Source organism: Triticum aestivum, chromosome 1A (assembly GCF_018294505.1).
Source record: "Triticum aestivum cultivar Chinese Spring chromosome 1A, IWGSC CS RefSeq v2.1, whole genome shotgun sequence".
Lineage (NCBI taxonomy): Eukaryota > Viridiplantae > Streptophyta > Magnoliopsida > Poales > Poaceae > Triticum > Triticum aestivum.
In genome coordinates this window covers 298,412,064-298,430,689 of record NC_057794.1, presented here as the reverse complement: position 1 = coordinate 298,430,689, position 18,626 = coordinate 298,412,064, and positions in this window count along the sequence as shown.

The following is an 18,626-nucleotide window of genomic DNA, read 5'->3' as shown; positions in this document are numbered from 1 at the left end:
GAATTGCCTACCCAAGCAAGAAATCATGCCACATACTACATAGATATGCCAAGAAGGTTATATTCCAGTGGCAGTAGCCGATAATTACCTTATTCATATGCCCTAAATTAATATCAACACCCATATAAAAGTCACAAACACACTTCGATTAAAAACTATATTACCACCTAGGCCGTGCCTAGGGCGCTTAGGCACCGCCTAGGCACTAGGCAAAGGCCAACCGCCCCGCTTACGCCTACCGCCTTTTCCAACCTTGCGTCCAACCAACACCCACATCGCGATTCCGGTGAGCCACCGCCGCACTGTGAGGTCGTCGGAGTCCAACTCCGGTGGCTGGTGACATGGCATGTCATTAGCCGCTGATAACCCTGCTAATTAACCCCCTCACTCACTGACATGTGGGCCCCGACTTGCTAGCTAACCTAGCTTAACACTTAAACTAACCAGAATTAGTTAATTAACTAACTATGTGACTGACCAACGGGCCCCACACGTCAGGTTTGACCTGGACCGAGCCATTGACCTGCTGACGTCACTGTGAGGTCATGCTGACACAATATTTCCTTTCTAGAATTTAAATAAATCTTAAATGATTTATTATTTTCAGAAAATGCCCAAAACTTCTAAAAATCATAGAAATTCAACCGTAACTCTAAATGAAATAAATTATATATGAAAAATTATCAGAAAGATTCAAGGAATCCATCTATACCATTTTCATGCATGTTAGAACAACTTAAGGCCACTGTTTAGGACGAATCAAATGAATGGTATTTAAATAACCACATGTGGAGTTTGAATTTGAACTTTGGGTTCAGACCAACTTCATTTAATTGTGTTGCTAGTTGCATTAGCTCAATCAACAACATATTGCCATGTCATTATCATGCATCATGTTGTGCATTGCATTGATTGTGTTCCTTCTCTGTTGCCGGTGGTTGTCCCCTCTAAATAGACGTTGTACCGACGCTGTGATCGTTGACACTGATGAAGACCCAATGATATATTCAGAAGTGCCAGGCAAGCAAAACCCCTTGTTCATTCCGATACAATCCCACTCTCTCGCTCCTGCTCTCTTTTACTGCATTAGGATAACAACGTTTCAACTGTTACATGTTGCGGTAGTTGAACCCCTTTCCTTTGCATGACCTGTCATGGCCACAGTAAATAGATGAAACCCACTAGCAAGAGTAGGAGTTGTTTGAGCCCTGATGTGCCTACTCATTCATGTTTGTTTGTCATGCCTGCTATTGCTTAGAGTCGTGTCAGGTCTGATTCATCAGGGATGAATTGGAAAGTTGTGAACATGTCCTACCGTGTGTGAGCTAAGTGTGTTGAACACGATTTGGTAAAGGTATCGATGAGAGGCCATGTAGGATTACATGGTGGGTTGTTTCATTGGAACCGTCCTTAAGCACCGAGATCTGTATATGTGATTTAAGAACCAGCTACTACCATGCATTGGGCCCGAAATCAATGGACCCTCTCGGCTTCTTAACCACTCTAGTCCTCTGTCGAGGAGTTGCAACTAGTTTCTGGTGTTTATAGGATATGTGTTGCGGCCGTGCGTAGTGCTGACCCTAGGGGTGGGCTATGATGCGGTAGATACACCGTGGCCGGGCATGCCGGACGCCCGTTTGGTGTCTCGGAACCCTTAACACATTGTTCGGGGCCGTATGTGGAAACCTTGGCCGGACTCCCTGCGGATGGAACCTAGATAGGCGATAAACCTAGACTAGAGACTTGAGTGTTTAGGTAGGCCGTGGCCGACACCCTCGTTGGGCTTCCGCTTGAAGGTTGCCGAGTACATGTTGTGTAAACGGCGGTAAGTGGTGAGAGCGTGTGTGAAGAAGTACACCCCTGCAGGGTTAACATCATCTATTCGAATAGCCGCGTTCATGGTAAAGGACTGCTTGGTTGCCTATACAGTTCATAGATAACTTGAAGTGGATACTCTAAAACTCGCAAGATAAGCGTGAGTGCTATGGATGGCGTTCTCGTAGGGAGACGGGAGCAGATCCATAGTGGTGTATTGATATGGTGAATATGTGGACTCGTGTGCGCCACCTCAAAAGAGTTGCTTGTAGTCGTAGTTTAGGTTAGACACTGAGTCAAAGCTGGCTTGCTGCGGTTAAACTCCACTACCCCTTTGTTGATACCGATGCATATGTAGTTAGTTCTGATGTAAGTCTTGCTGGGTACATTTGTACTCACATTTGCCTATTCTATGTTTTTGCAGAGAGACATCAGTCTCGCTAGTAGTTCCGTGTGGACTTCGACGTTTAGCTTGATACCTCAGCTACGATCTTGTGCCCTCGGCAGGATCTGGTAGATAGTCATGATTCTCAGCCTTTTTCATTTGTAGATGTCTGTACCCAGACATGTTAAGCTTACGCATGTGTTTGATTTGTATGCTCTGAATGATGGGTCATGAGACCCATGATTGTAATATCTCGCTCCTCGAAGCCTATTGAATAAATACTTGAGTCGTAGAGTCTTATTGTGATGCCATGTTGTATTTACACATATTGAGCATATTGTGTGTATGATTGAAATGCTTGGTGTGTGTGGGATCCAACAATCTAGTTGTTTATCCTTGGCAGCCTCTCTTATGGGGAAATGTAGTCTAGTGCTTCCTTGAGCCATAGTAGTCCGCTACAGCCCGGTTCACCGGAGTCCTGCTAGCCCAACACTACTGCTCAGGACACTTGACTGGCTGGCATGTGTTTCACTTCGTTCCTGTGTATGTCCCTTCGGGGAAATGTCATGCGGTGACATCCGGAGTCCTGTCTAGCCTGCTACAGCCCGGTTTACCGGAGTCCTGTTAGCCCAGTGCCACAGCCCGGATTCACACGCTGCTGACCGACATGCTCGAAGTTGATTCATGTATGCCTGTCTCCATGGGTTAGTGCCGCTTTGGGTTCACGACTAGCCATGTCGGCCCAGGTTCTCTGTCATATGGATGCTAGCGCCACTATCATATACGTGAGCCAAAAGGCGCAAACAGTCCCGGGCCATGGTAAGGCGACACCCGTGGGAATACCGTGCGTGAGGCCGTGAAGTGATATGAGGTATTACCAGCTAGATCGATGTGACTTGGAATCAGGGTCCTGGCAGCGTTGGTATCAGAGCCTGACTGCCTGTAGGATTACCAAGCCAAACCGGTCGAAGTTGTGTCTAGAAATGCTTTAGTTATGTAAGGGAATTGATTGTGGAAGGGAACGTAAGGCTCTTTTTACTCCTTTACCTTATGCCCTTCTGATCTGAGTCATCCTATTCCTTTCTACGGGGATTAAGAACTAGGCTTCTCATCTTTCTATCAGGATCATGTGTTACTAATCCGTAGATTCGTAGGATTGTTGGTTTCAAGCCTCAGTTTCGTTCCTACTACTTCCGTATGTTGACAGTTGATCTCGGAACCTTAATATTGTGTTGTTGAGTGGTTATGCCACCATTTTGCAGGATGACTCAAATCTTTTGAGCATTTACAACCGTTATGCTGTCCGAGTCATCCCAGGTCTCTAACTAGTCTGATGCATTTGTAAATCCCTTCTTCCCGTTTCCGATGTCCTTTTGGGCCAGATTAAGCACACTAACGGTCTGTTGAGGTACTCTACTACCTCGACATATATGTTGGAGCTATTATTATGACCCTAGGTGTTTTAGGGAGTCACCTAGTAATCTAGCCATGTTTTATGTTCCCAGTGTGATGATTCTGGCCACCATTCTCAAAAGCATCCCGTGATGCCATTTAGTAGTAGGTATTCTATTTCTGGGTTCTTGAGCCCAAGAATTACTCTACTTACCTCGTGTTGATAGTGTTTTCTCGTTCCTTTAGGTTATTAGTAATCTTTTGATAGTCCTCAAGGTCTGTGGTACATCATTCTTCCAATACCATGAGCCAATATGGCAGAAGTTATTTGAACCAAAAGATCACAATCAGAGTACTCTTGAGGAGTTCTCCATTCATAATTGTGACTCTGTCAGTCCTACCTCTCTGCATGGGTTATCCGGAAGAAACATGTTGAACTTGATTCGACATACTAACCTATGCATCCACAACTCAGAAAGTTATATGTTCCTTGAGTTGACCCTCCTCAGCTGTATCCCGACCCTAGTCTATCACTTGATAGTCAGGAATAGTTGTGCATTCGTGTTCATCGATGCCTATTATTCTTGTGGTCCGTCAAGCCATTCTATTCTAGAATGACTAGGAGAAACAAACCCCAGTACCTCGCCCATATCTAGGATTGGGTCAAAGTAGTTGTATTCCATGGATCAAAATGCCAATCCAGCTTTTGCTCTGTTCTACCTTGAAGTGTTACCATATTGATGTCAAGGATATTATAGAAATTGCACCATCTCTTATGAATTCTTGACACAGTGATACTTCTCACCATCATCATTCATTCGTCGGTCCTCGTGTTGTTGTAACCGGAATGCCGATAAGTGAATTGTGATGTGTGAAATCAATACTCCGAGCAACTCGTTGCTTGGTAGTAAATGGACAACATTCTCATTATTAGCTTGTTGGTTATTAAATCATCATCCTAAGATTGATCGTGCTACCTAATCCTTATTCCTGGTGCACTCTTCGATCCATGAGTTAGGATTGTGTCAATCCCTAACTCTTTTGATCATATCATCTTGCCCTGAGAAGCAAGGTTGTTCTCGAGCTTAGTAACATATCGGTGGTTCGTGATTTTCCGAATATCTTCTCGGAAGTGTTACCAGGTTGTCACCTGACCTCTATGTTGAGTTCGTGATCAAGTTGGTTTCTTGTAGCCACGCCTTTTTCTCCAAGAATCGGTGTTGGATACCCCTGAGCTAGTTGGTTAAGCTAAATAACAAACTTGGAGAGTTGGAAGATAAAAGCTTGTCCGACTTAGTTCATTTTAAGGGATATCTTGTAAGTGTGTTGAAGAAAGATGGCATTTCCATCAATTGACCCTCGTGATCAGTTAATGGACCTATCATCTTATCCAATCTTCGATTCGAGTATGGGCTATCCTCAAATCAAATCAGAACCAACGATATTCGTAATGTTGTCTTACTCATGGTTGATCCCTCGAGCATACACCAATACATCTTTTGGTCTGACCAATGCTATCACCGTGTTCACATGTTTGGTGGAAGTCTAGTGATATGGAAATTCTGATGAGTTGCTATTGAGCCCATCAGTAGCATCTTGTCTCCTCCATGATTCATGCTGAACATTGAGCTAGTGTTGGAAACTTTTGTAAGCATTACCTTCATGTCTCGTTCCTGAAATATATGTTTGGTGTAAGAAGTGACTTTCTCCAAGTTCATGTGCATTAGGTGCAAGTTGCCACCGTGAATTGGGAAAGATTGTTTTTGCTTTCTCCGGAATCATCCCAAGTCAGTCATGCATGTGTGAAGTATTCCATGGTTTGATAGGCTCGCTACCTCCACTCCATGTGTAATTCCTAACACCCCAAGCCACTGATTGACTAGTTCAAGGAAAAGAAGTCTAGTGCGCGTAAAGACTTCGAAATCCTTGATGATGGATCCTAACCTGAACTCAATAGTGTTCTATTATAAGACTACTACGTGGTCATGCTTGTCCTGGATAGCGTGTTCACTGGTTTGTAGCAGAACCAGCTCATGTTTTGGAGCATGCTATCGTAGTTCATTTTCATGAGAATCCCGCAACGTCATCTCTTCGGTTAGTGTTGCAAATTTTCTTTTCCAGACATGCTGTCTGAAATGTCCTGTTACCAACCAGATCTGAATCTCAGAAAGATATGATGGTTGGAACTAGTCCAAGATCTATGATGTAGGTTCCGACAAGGTTGATGTTGGCCGACACACCTAGCCGGAAGATCTATCATTGTAGTATCTTGATTGAGCTATTTGACCATCTTCTCTATGAGGATTTAGTGCAACATATTCTAGAAGTTGTTCCTTACGGATCCTTGTACTCCCAGTTTCTTCGATTATGCTATAACCATTCAAACGGTGGAATCACTCTCGTTGAGTTATTCCCAGTTACCAGAATCATTCCCAACATTTGCATTTTGTTCCCAGCTTGCACTGCCATTGTGCCAATTCCCATGGGCTGCCCTCTCAGTAATTGTTGTTTAGGATCATTTTCAAAAGTGGTCCTGTCATGGGTCCCATCCATTTCCGGTGATAAGCAAAAGTCATCCATTGCGTTGTCTTCAACAAGGTAGTCCTCATCATCCATTCTGGTATGGGCATGCCATTCGTTCGAATTCGTTCACATGATCATTTGTGATTGCCTTAGGCTAGTATAAAGAATTTCAATGATCTTTGTATCAAAAGTAATTCTTTTTGCCACTTAAGGAAACAGTTCAACGAGTCACCTTTTCCAAGGTGCCCCGTTATGGGATCATGGAAATTATTTCCTCGCCACCTTGACACCATCCACCATCTTTCTAAGCGTGGAATTGTTGCCCACCAAATCAAACCCCGTCGTTTGTTCTTCCATCCCTCTCGATGTGTTTTGTGTCTCAACTCGAGATGTTTCAACATCTCATTCCGCGAGTTGAGATTGTATAGTTCGATCTTTGAGAAGATCAATCCTAGTAGAGTTTCTTTCCATCGTCATCACGTGGATGAAGATCTCAAAAGTGAGGATGTCAAGATCAACGTATGCTACGAATCAACAACCTTATGAGATGCAACTTGGATCGTGAAGATTGTGTTGGTCTTGTGCCCCCTCTATCTTCTTACCTCGCGTCTTGAATCTCGAGACGAGATTCTTGTTTAGTGGGGGTGAGTTGTCACAGCCCTAGAATACCTGAGTGAAATAGTTGCATCTGCACTCATGCATCATTTCTAAAATTTCTGAAAGCTGAATTGAGGTTTGTTGAAACCCTCAGAAATCGGTTCAAAAATAACCAACTTTAAAATCTTCTCGATTACGCCGTAGCTCCGGCCGCCGCTCGGCTCGTCGCCGGCGTCGATTTCGGTGACCCCGTGACCTGCTGCTACCTTCGCTAGATGCGCGGGAGCAAGGGCTATCGCCCGGTGCCCTCGGCACGTCCAACCAACACCCACAACGCGATTCCGGCGAGCCACCGCCGCACTGTGAGGTCGTCGGAGTCCAACTCCGGTGGCTGGTGACGTGGCACGTCATTAGCCGTTGATAAACCCGCTAATTAACCCCCTCACTCACTGACATGTGGGCCCCGGCTTGCTAACTAACCTAGCTTAACACTTAAACTAACCAGAATTAGTTAATTAACTAACTATGTGACTGACCAACGGGCCCCACACGTCAGGTTTGACCTGGACCGAGTCGTTGACCTGCTGACGTCACTGTGAGGTCATGCTGATATTTCCTTTTTGGAATTTAAATAAATCTTAAATGATTTATTATTTTCAGAAAATGCCCAAAACTTCTAAAAATCAAAGAAATTCAACCGTAACTCCAAATGAAATAAATTATATATGAAAAATTATCAGAAAAATTCAAGGAATCCATCTGTACCATTTTCATGCATGTTAGAACAACTTAAGGCCACTGTTTAGGACAAATCAAATGAATGGTATTTAAATAACCACATGTGGAGTTTGAATTTGAACTTTGGGTTCAGACCAACTTCATTTAATTGTGTTGCTAGTTGCATTATCTCAATCAACAACATATTGCCATGTCATTATCATGCATCATGTTGTGCATTCATTGATTGTGTTCCTTCTCTATTGCCGGTGGTTGTCCCCTCTCGATAGACGTTGTACCGACGTTGTGATCATTGACACTGATGAAGACCCAATGATATCTTCAGAAGTGCCAGGAAAGCAAAAACCCCTTGCTCATTCCGATACAATCCCACTCTCTCACTCCTGCTCTCTTTTACTGCATTAGGACAACAACGTTTCAACTGTTACATGTTGCGGTAGTTGAACCCCTTTCCTCTGCATGACCTGTCATTGCCACAGTAAATAGATGAAACCCACTAGCATGAGTAGGAGTTGTTTGAGCCCTGATGTGCCTACTCATTCATGTTTGTTTGTCATGCCTGCTATTGCTTAGAGTCGTGTTAGGTCTGATTCATCGGGGATGAATTGGAAAGTTGTGAACATGTCCTACCATGTGTGAGCTAAGTGTGTTGAACACGATTTGGTAAAGGTATCGATGAGAGGCCATGTAGGAGTACATGGTGGGTTGTTTCATTGGAACCGTACTTAAGCACCGAGATCTTTATATGTGATTTAAGAACCAGCTACTACCATGCATTGGGCCCTAAACCAATGGACCCTCTCGGCTTCTTAACCACTCTAGTCCTTTGTCCAGGAGTTGCAACTAGTTTCTGGTGTTTATAGGATATGTGTTGGTGGCCGTGCGTAGCGCTGACCCAGGGGGTGGGCTATGATGTGGTAGATACACCATGGCCGGGCATGCCGGGCGCCCGTTTGGTGTCTCGGAACCCTGTACACATCGTTCGGGGCCGTATGTGGAAACCTCGGCCGGACTCCCTGCGGATGGAACCTGGATAGGCGATAAACCTGGACTAGAGACTTGAGTGTTTAGGTAGGCCATGGCCGACACCCTCGTTGGGCTTCCGCTTGAAGGTTGCCGAGTACATGTTGTGTAAACGGCGGTAAGTGGTGAGAGCGTGTGTGAAGAAGTACACCCCTGCAGGGTTAACATCATCTATTCGAATAGCCGCGTCTGCGGTAAAGGACTGCTTGGTTGCCTATACAGTTCATAGATAACTTGAAGTGGATACTCTAAAACTCGCAAGATAAGCGTGAGTGCTATGGATGGCGTTCTCGTAGGGAGACGGGAGCAGATCCATAATGGTGTATTGATATGGTGAATATGTGGACTCGTGTGCGCCACCTCAAAAGAGTTGCTTGCAGTCGTAGTTCAGGTTAGACACTGAGTCAAAGCTGGCTTGCTGCAGTTAAACTCCACTACCCCTTTGTTGATACCGATGCATATGTAGTTAGTTCTGATGTAAGTCTTGCTGGGTACATTTGTACTCACGTTTGCCTATTCTATGTTTTTGCAGAGAGAAGCCAGTCTCGCTAGTAGTTCCGTGTGGACTTCGACGTTTAGCTTGATACCTCAGCTACGATCTTGTGCCCTCGGCAGGATCTGGTAGATAGTCAGGCTTCTCAGCCTTTTTCATTTGTAGATGTCTGTACCCAGACATGTTAAGCTTCCGCATGTGTTTGATTTGTATGCTCTGAATGATGGGTCATGAGACCCATGATCGTAATATCTCGCTCCTTGGAGCCTATTCAATAAATACTTGAGTCGTAGAGTCTTGTTGTGATGCCATGTTGTATTTACACATATCGAGCATATTGTGTGTATGATTGAAATGCTTGGTATGTGTGGGATCCGACAATCTAGTTGTTTATCCTTGGCAGCCTCTCTTATGGGGAAATGTAGTCTAGTGCTTCCTTGAGCCATAGTAGTCCGCTACAGCCCGGTTCACCGGAGTCCTGCTAGCCCAGCACTACTGCTCAGGACACTTGACTGGCCGGCATGTGTTTCACTTCGTTCCTGTGTCTGTCCCTTCGGGGAAATATCATGCGGTGACATCTGGAGTCCTGTCTAGCCTGCTACAACGCAGTTTACCGGAGTCCTGTTAGCCCATTGCCACAACCCGGATTCACACGCTGCTGACCGACATGCTCGAAGTTGATTCATGTATGCCTGTCTCCATGGGTTAGTGCCGCTTTGCGTTCACGACTAGCCATGTCGGCCCGGGTTCTTTGTCATATGGATGCTAGCGACACTATCATATACGTGAGCCAAAAGGCGCAAACGGTCCTGGGCCATGGTAAGGAGACACCCATGGAAATACCGTGCGTGAGGCCGCAAAGTGATATGAGGTGTTACCAGCTAGATCGATGTGACTTGGAATCGGGGTCCTGACATACTCCCACACGATCAATCCTTCCAAAAGAATCCTCACGCAACCTAATCTTGACGCAATATTTCCCTCAATAAAAAAATCTTCATGCAATATTATACCAATCTTCAAAAAAAACATTCTAGGGTAACTGTAAAAAAACAATCTATCGTACAACTACTGCGCGATCAATCCTTCATCAAAGAATCCTCGCGTAAAACTAATCCTCACACAATATTGGACAGTGGCATGTCGATCCTGACAAGGACCATGGCGCTGTGGAGACAAGAAGCGGCCGTTGGCTGGCTGCTCCTTGCATGGAGCGGCATCTCGATCCTGACAAGACCATGGAGTTGCGGAGGCAAGAGGCTGCCACTGGCTGGCTGCTCCTCACGTGGCTGGACTCTCAAGTGATAGATCGGAGAACAGTCCATGCGTTCCTTCTTCTCCCCGCTTGAGGAAGGTCAACGGGGAAGATGTAGGGCAGAGGATATTAGAGGAACATGAGATTGTGGAGAGGATTGGGTAGAAGATGTCGAGATGCCGGCAGGTAAAGTAATTGATGTAATCAAGCAGGTTTGATCTAGCCAAATACTGGCAGCGTAAGATCCATCTGTTACATGTACTTTACTTACGATGCTAGCGCATCTAGCCGGAATTGATCAACCTCTTTGTGAAAGTCAGCCTTCTTTTCTTCTGTGCAACTCCCATCTCGCTCCTTTCTCTCTTGACTACTGCTGCTAGCTAACTACAATGATCTTCTCGAGCTTTTTATCACGGATTGTGAGATGGCACCACTTTGCATATACCTGATGATCGGCGCTAGCGGTGCTTCAGCGCAGAAGGCAACATCTCGTGGCCTCAAAACTATCAGCGTTGCGTCCAAGTCAAGTCAGGTTTGAAATTTGATAGGTAAATCATGTCCTATGAATTATGATACATTAATTCTCTATCACGCAAATTAAAACCGATACCATAGCAAAGGAGACCCTGGGTATTACCATAGCAGGATTTAGATTTCATAATACACTAGCGTCTTCCTTAGGGAGCTCCAGAAGAATAACTGAAGTACTACTTAATTAAGGAGCTCGTGTGATACCTGAGTTGTTTTCCCTTCAATAGTAGAACAGATCCAAAGCACGCAGGTGAGCACATGATGGACCGAGACAAGCCATACTTTTTGGAGGACTGCTTCTAGGGTTGATGTCCTATTGCTGGAGAAAGAATAGTAGCAACAACATCTTTTTGTCCAGAGATAATATCATATGTGGTTCATACTCGAGAAAGGTACTCGCTGCTATTTAATAGATGTACAGTTTTATTTCTGTAGCTGTTTATGGATGAAACTGATAACGTATTACATGCATGACTCATGTCTATGTATTTTACACATAGTGTCTTGGACTGCTATTTTGTTAGACGATGTTACATTGTCATGTCAGATCTTTCTCTTTGTTAGTTTTTTTTAAGATAATTGTGTGGTCGATTGATGTCGAGAGTGCAAACATTTTGATCCTAAGCTTCAAATAGGCAAAAATTTCCAAAAAATAAATAAATCAAATCACTCTAAAGTGCTGGAAAATCCTGATTTTTTCCTACATGTAAATGTCCATTACGTATATATATATAGGATCAAAAATATATTTAATTAACCTTTCAGTGTAATGTACAAAATAAATTCTAATAAACTTTAATGTTACGGAGTACATGTCTAAATGTATAGTTTTTATGGAACTGAAAAACACCTTTTCTGTATTTTTTAGCCAAGCTCAAAGAAGAAATTCAGGGTTTCTACTTTTTGCCCTGAGTAGACGGTGGAGTTGGCAAGCACACAAAGTATTTGATTGCACTGTTAATGAAACGAGAAAGATAATATTTTTGTGATGAAAAATACAATTAAGCTTCTTAGAGTAAGACATGTTACCAAATAAATTAGGGCTTGAGGAGATCGAATTACTACATATACAGATGAATAATTTGTTGAATATCGTACTATTATCGAAGCAGGTGTGAGATTTCATGTTTTATCTTTAATATAATAGGTCAAGTGTGTGTCACTTGGAGGATAAAGAAACCTTTCAACATGCAGGCACCGAACGCTTCAACTAGACATTTCCATCGGTGATCCATGGAGGCTAGGCAGCAGCACCTTCACCTTAAAGATAACCTTAAATTAGCTCGGTGATCAGTAGGTCTTTAATCTGTACTCTCGATACAAACACATTAAGGGCATGTGCTACCATCTGTTGATGCATGGAGACCAGGTTACAATGACAACATTAACACCTATGTTTTTATCCATAGGTTTTATAATACAATTTCCTTTTTCCATTGAGGGTTGGTCTATAATTTCCCCTTTTCTGTTAGTACATATGGCAAAATTGAAGCTCTTCATGTGTCGACTTCACATCCATTGTGTTTTGCTGCAGCACATTCATGGCAAGGACACATGGCTCTTTGGTGCCTAGGGTTGGAAGGAAGCCCACATGACTACTGGAATAGTACGTAAGAACGAAGCTAATAAATTATGTGAAATTAACTATGAGGAAATAATTTTTAGCACAGGAAGTGTACACTCATCATGAACTAAGTAACGGCAATCCAAGGGTATCGACGAGGATGACTATCAACACCATGGCGCTCTTTAGCTCAGATTGTTACATGATAGAAAGCATTCCGAGCCTATATGAAGTTATAAACGCACATATATATTACATTCATCCACAAGCAGTATTTGACTTTCAGGTACACCTTTGAACATGTTACGCAAGTACAACTCACAGTTCAGAAAACATCATATGAAATACCCTTTTATGTACTAAATAAACTGTCTGGTAACTAGAACAATGATATAATTCATATATAGATATATGTGAAACAACATTTTGCATAGTATAACTACTTGGCTGACAAGTAGTTGACATTCTTTCTTACCAATAAGTAGCCCACTTTTCTACAGTAAATCCATGTTCATACTATGAACCCATTAAAGTGGCCCCTAAAGCTTTGTTCTTCTTAGTGGCAGCTCACCAAAGTATCAAATGGTTAGATGACATAACACCCAACTCCCATTTCCCAACAATATGAACCTATTTATATCCTTCTAACTCATGATTAATGTAGACACAACAAAAGTTAAATAAGTTCACCAAACACGACGAAGAATCTTATGTTTTGTTTTGCTATTACCAGTTAATCTACCTCTGCCCTAAGAAACCAAATTTACTTTTACACATGTAATCTAGCTAAATAATAATTTTGATATAATATACTCACTACTAATTAAACATAAAAATGATTAAATGTATCCACTTAATTTAGCTGACATGCTTATTATATCCTTAGAAATGCATGAATGCAATATGTCATACCTCTATGGTGCAATGGGAAACAATGACATGGATCAACCAAATTAGTATGTAGGGATATCATCCTCATATATATTTCCAATAAATCTTCTCTTCATTCGGTCTCCATATTGACTTGCTTCAAATTTCTATAGTATGTCATGACTTTGGCACTGAAAAAAACATAAGCATCGCAAGAATAAATTATAATTATTTTGTCCGGCACCTACCTGATATACAAAGAAGCAAGAGGTTAAGTAAAAGAAAACAAAATAAAATCCTAAGAGTTATAAGACATTCTTCTAATCATGTTTTGACACTTAGAATTGAACTGATAAAAAATAAAAAATTGAGACACCGTACACGTGCTTCAGGGTGAAGTGGATGGATGGGTGTTTCACTTTTTTCCTTTCATGATACATATTATTTATGCCAAAATAAATGCATCAAACTTAATGACTAGCCAGTGCGAATGCACGTGTTGACGACTAGTATGTATAATATGATTTACAAATACAATGATCTCAAAATCATAAGGTTGAATTCAAAAAATTAAAACAAATTATGTTCTACTAAATGTATGGATCAGTAATATCTACATATTAAATAACATAGATGCGCGTGAATTCATATGAGTATGCATGTTTGATAGATCAATTTTGGTTCGAGTATGGATTACATGTATCATCATCTCGAATTGAAATATTTGAATCCCTATTATGTTCACTCCTTTCACGCCCATCTCTCTCGCATGCATGCTCCTTCATGTAGCTATCACTCTCTTTTCTCCAGCTCACCCGCACGCTCACTTCATGTTTCTCCTATCCTCGCAAACATGGTCTCTCGACATCTCCCTTGAGAAGTGTCACACTCTCCCTATCATTATACATTACACGGTTTTCATTATCTCTCACGTCTCTACCGTTCTCTCATATCACTAGGTACCTAAGCTTTCTTTTTCACCGCCACACACACAGTCTCCACTCGTCTTTCACTTTGTCTTTCTCTCTATGGGATTCTCTCACATAGCCTATATGTCTGTAGATATGAATCATACCACTAAAATTACTCTCTCTCTCTCTCCTATAGACACAACATTTGTTGCGGTCTCCTTTTCGTCTCCATCCCAGACTGACATTATACATTTGTTTACCGATCAGACAAACTCCCCTCTCTCTCTCTCTCACACACACACACACACAACTCCTACTTCCACTCCCCTTCCCGACTACCATCTCTCTCTCTCTCTCACACACAAAACTCTCACTTTCGCACCCCCAACTCGTATTTCTCTCACAAACATTTATCGACTAGACTCTAGATAGGTTTATACACCCGCACACTCGTGCTTCCACTATCGCATACATGTCTCTCTCCCGCTCCTTGTATCTATGTAGATTTTTCTTCCCTTCTTGAGACACGCCCTCTCGATCGTGCACACACACACTATCGCCTGATTTTAAGCTGATACCTCTCGCACACACACTCTTTGTGTCTTTGTCACACATGCACTCTGTCCTCCTCCTCTCCCTCTATCTCTCTCTCACACACACACATGGGCTTTTTGCAACAACTAGCAAGATGCCCATGCGTTGCACGGAAACATGAAGATGCATTTGTATGAGTAGTTTATCTTGTGGGAGAAAAGGATGAACAAGGGAAGGCCTTATTTGTAAGTGTGGAGAGGGGTGTGGGTATCTTCTTGCAAAATTGCCATAGTTTCATTTCTATCCGTCAGATATAGATCAGATGGCCTATATTGCACGATGGCAGGCATACGATCATCACCTACTATGCTTTTTATAAGAGTAGGGATAAAAAACAGAGTTGGTGATGATGGTGGGCCTGCCATCCTGCAATATAGGCCGTCCAATTTATATCTGACGGATAGGAACGAAACTATGGCAATTTACCCGCACTCCTCTCCACATTTGCAGATAAGGCCTTCCCTCGTTCATCCTTTTCTCCCACAAGATCTTGATGTTCCGTGCAATGCACGGGCATCTTGCTAGTAAGAGTAGAAATTAGACATATAACACTTCTCGAATCTTGAAACCAACAACATTCCTCCCTTATCTCATCAAAACCGTCAAAGGAATATATTTTGAGTGAAACATAACATTTTTAGTGATATACGTATTTCAAAACAAGACTTGTTTCTATCAAATCGGTGAATATGTATTAATCTACTCTGATCGTGTGTTAACGTATTGGCACATTGCTAGTAGTTATTATAATTTTTTGGACACCGGACAAACGGTGGAGTACATATACGAAGAGAAGAGGCGCACGCACACAGTCGGTCTCTCGCTGTCTCACACCCATGAGTGTTACGTAAAAGGCAACGTTAACAAATAAACCCTAAAACTCTAGGTGCACGATTGCTGCATTCGCGGGTACCGGGTACATGGTGGAGCGCACCTTTGTAGGAATAGTCAGCTCGCGTGATAATTTGATCCATAGGAGTTGATGGTCGGGACAACAGGTGAACGACTTGGAGGCGGTGGCTTGCCAGTTGCCACATGTTGGAGTAATGGGCCATGGGTAGGCTAACCTGAGGCCCAAAACCTTTCAAGACATCGGGGCTGACTGCGCCCCTCGAGATGACAGATGAACAGCCGCCTTCTGGAGGACGGCTAAAGGAACAGTCGGCTGCCTGCATGCAGCCGAGTCCTAGAGGCGAGGTCAAGACCGACCGACTCCCGCCTGGTGGCTTCTAGAGAAGCCGGCCATGGGGAGTCGGCCCACGGCACCAACAAAGCCCATGCCCTCATCAGGGGGGATGGGACAGGGAGTGGCAACAGTGAAGCCCACTCCCTCCCCTTTTCCAAGAGATGGCTAGGCCACAGTGCGCCGTACCAACGGAGATCTCCGTCTGGCGCAACACTATTGCCATGCCATCCCTGACATCAGCAACAGTGGGCGGAGTCCTGTGCCCACGACGACCTGTCAGTACGGTCCACAGATGACAGACCCTACCAGTCAGCGAGAGTCCAGAAGGCGGCAAGAGCACCACCAGCCGGACCGGCAGGGAGCCGGCCCCAGGGAGTCGGCCTGCCCCTCCCGCGGGTTCCCCGCGCCATTAACCAGACAAGACGGGGAGTGGCTACAGTGATCACCCGCCAGACGGCGGGGCTGTAGCCACGACCCCATGACCAAGCCTGCGTCATTAGAACACGGCTAAAGTAATCAGCAGTCGGCAAGACCGGCACGCGGCGGGTACGGCCTGTCGGCTTCGTACCGGACCAGTCGGCGGGGCCCACCAGACGGCGGGCCCCAGCAGTCAGCGGAAGGGCCGGCAGGCGAAGATACTGATGGCTAGGCCCTGCGCCCAAACAGTTTACCATTGTACCCCTAGGGGGTAGGCCTATATAAACCCCCCAGGGCACCCATGCAAAGGTTTCCGATCCATTAGAACTAGACCAAATCATGGAAGGGGAGAGAGCTGGCCCTGCTTTCTCCTACCTTCAGCATACAGCTCGAGGAGCGCCCTTGTATTCACTTCACCTTAGTGATCATGCGGAGACCCCGCAGAGCAGGACTAGGGGTGTTATCTCCTAGGAGAGCCCCGAACCTGGGTAAGTACGCCAGCATTCATGTCTATGTCTCATCCCGTTTCCAGGCACCGGCGACGTTCTACTCGCCCCCACCATGATAAGCCATCCATTGGCATATGTCACACCCAACCCCTGACATTTGGCACCCACCGTGGGTCCTGGTGCACCGTCGTCCGGAGACCTGTTCTGGATGGGAACCCTTTTCCTCCCTGGCGAGCGCAGCCAGCCCGGCACGCCAGACGGAGTCTGCGCCGACGCGCTACATGGCGTTGAAATTGCCTACGTGGCCAGTTGCCTCGCCGATCTTGTCGGCGAGGTCCGCCTCTCCGACAAGCCCACATCCGACGCGGGCATAGGCGGCCCTGAGAGCCTCCTCGCGGGCCTCCTCGATCAACTCCACGTCACCAGCGAGCCAGTCGGGGACTTGGAGTTCGTAGGCTCCACCAATCCGATGTTGGTCGACTCCGACACTGCGTCACTTGACACGTTCCCCACCAACGCGGTGGTCTACGACGAGCCGCTCCCTCGCGCGGAGAGCGGCGAAAGCACTGTCACGGAAGTGCTTGTCATTACTCATGGCGAGCACTTCGGCAGGGGTGATTATGACCCGCTCAGCGCAATGCTGCAAGACCTGGCAGCGCCCATTCCTGAAGACTCCGACGCCGAGACGCTGGAGGCACGCCGCCTTCAGCTAGTCGAAGGCGCCAAGAAGCTGGCCAGCATGAGACACCTGTCAGAGGCCTACCAGCGCGAGATGGACCGTGCCGTGGGCGGCACGCCGGCTCCAGCTGGGCCTAGCCGCCTTTGCATGGTCCAGCAGCGCGGCGTGGCCATCGCCGACCTGTTTGGGGCAAATCGCCCCGTTTACGCCACGCCTGCGGAGAACATCCGATCCGCCCAGGAGGCGGCAGACGAGCTAGACAAGTTCGAGGGCGAAGAACGTCGCTTGATGACGGAGCACGTCCAGCGACTCCTTGACGCGACTGCGGAGCAGAACAAGGCCGACTGCCGCACCGGCAGAATGACAACCTACCTCCCCAACGAGACCAAGGCGTGACATCTCGGACGCCGACAGGTGGCGTCCGCAGAAGAAAGGACAAGGAGTCGGCTGCCAGCCGCAGTCAGACTCGCATCACCATAGAGCACGACTGAGGCGGCCGCCCAAGAACAGTGGAACAACGGGACGAATGTCCGCCTCCTCCCACTCGAAGGGAAAGGCGAGTCTCCCTGCCGCCTATTGATCACCCGATGCTCGGCGACCGCCTTGGCCGCCGAGAGGGAGTCAGAGAGAATGACGCCCGCCACCAGATCGACCGTCTCCACCGATCCCTGGCGCTTGAGGAAGAAGATGAGTTGGGTCCGCCATGTTTCAGCCCCGGCATTTGAGACGAGCCCTTCCCCAAAGGGTTCACGCTCCCCAGAGACACACCCAAATACACCGGCTCCGTGAAGCCGGAAGACTGGCTAGTCGACTACTCCACGACCGTCAGCATAGCAAATGGCAACAAGCGTGTTGCCGTAAAGTACGTTCCGCTCATGCTCCAGGGCACGGCCCGGACATGGCTGTACAGTTTGAGGCCCCACAGCATCAACAGTTGGGTCGACTTCACCGACGCCTTCGTCCGCAACTTCACCAGCACATACAAGCGGCCACCTAAACCTCGCCAGCTCTCCTTGTGCGTGCAAGGCCCCAACGAGTCAACTCGCGACTATCTAACGTGCTGGGCCGAGCTCCGCTACTCCTGCGAGGGCATACATGAGCTGCAGACCATTGAGTACTTCATTGCGGGATGCCGAGAGGGCACCCTCCTCAAGCACAGGCTTCTCTGCGGTGAGCCGAAGACCCTCGACGAGCTGCTGATCAT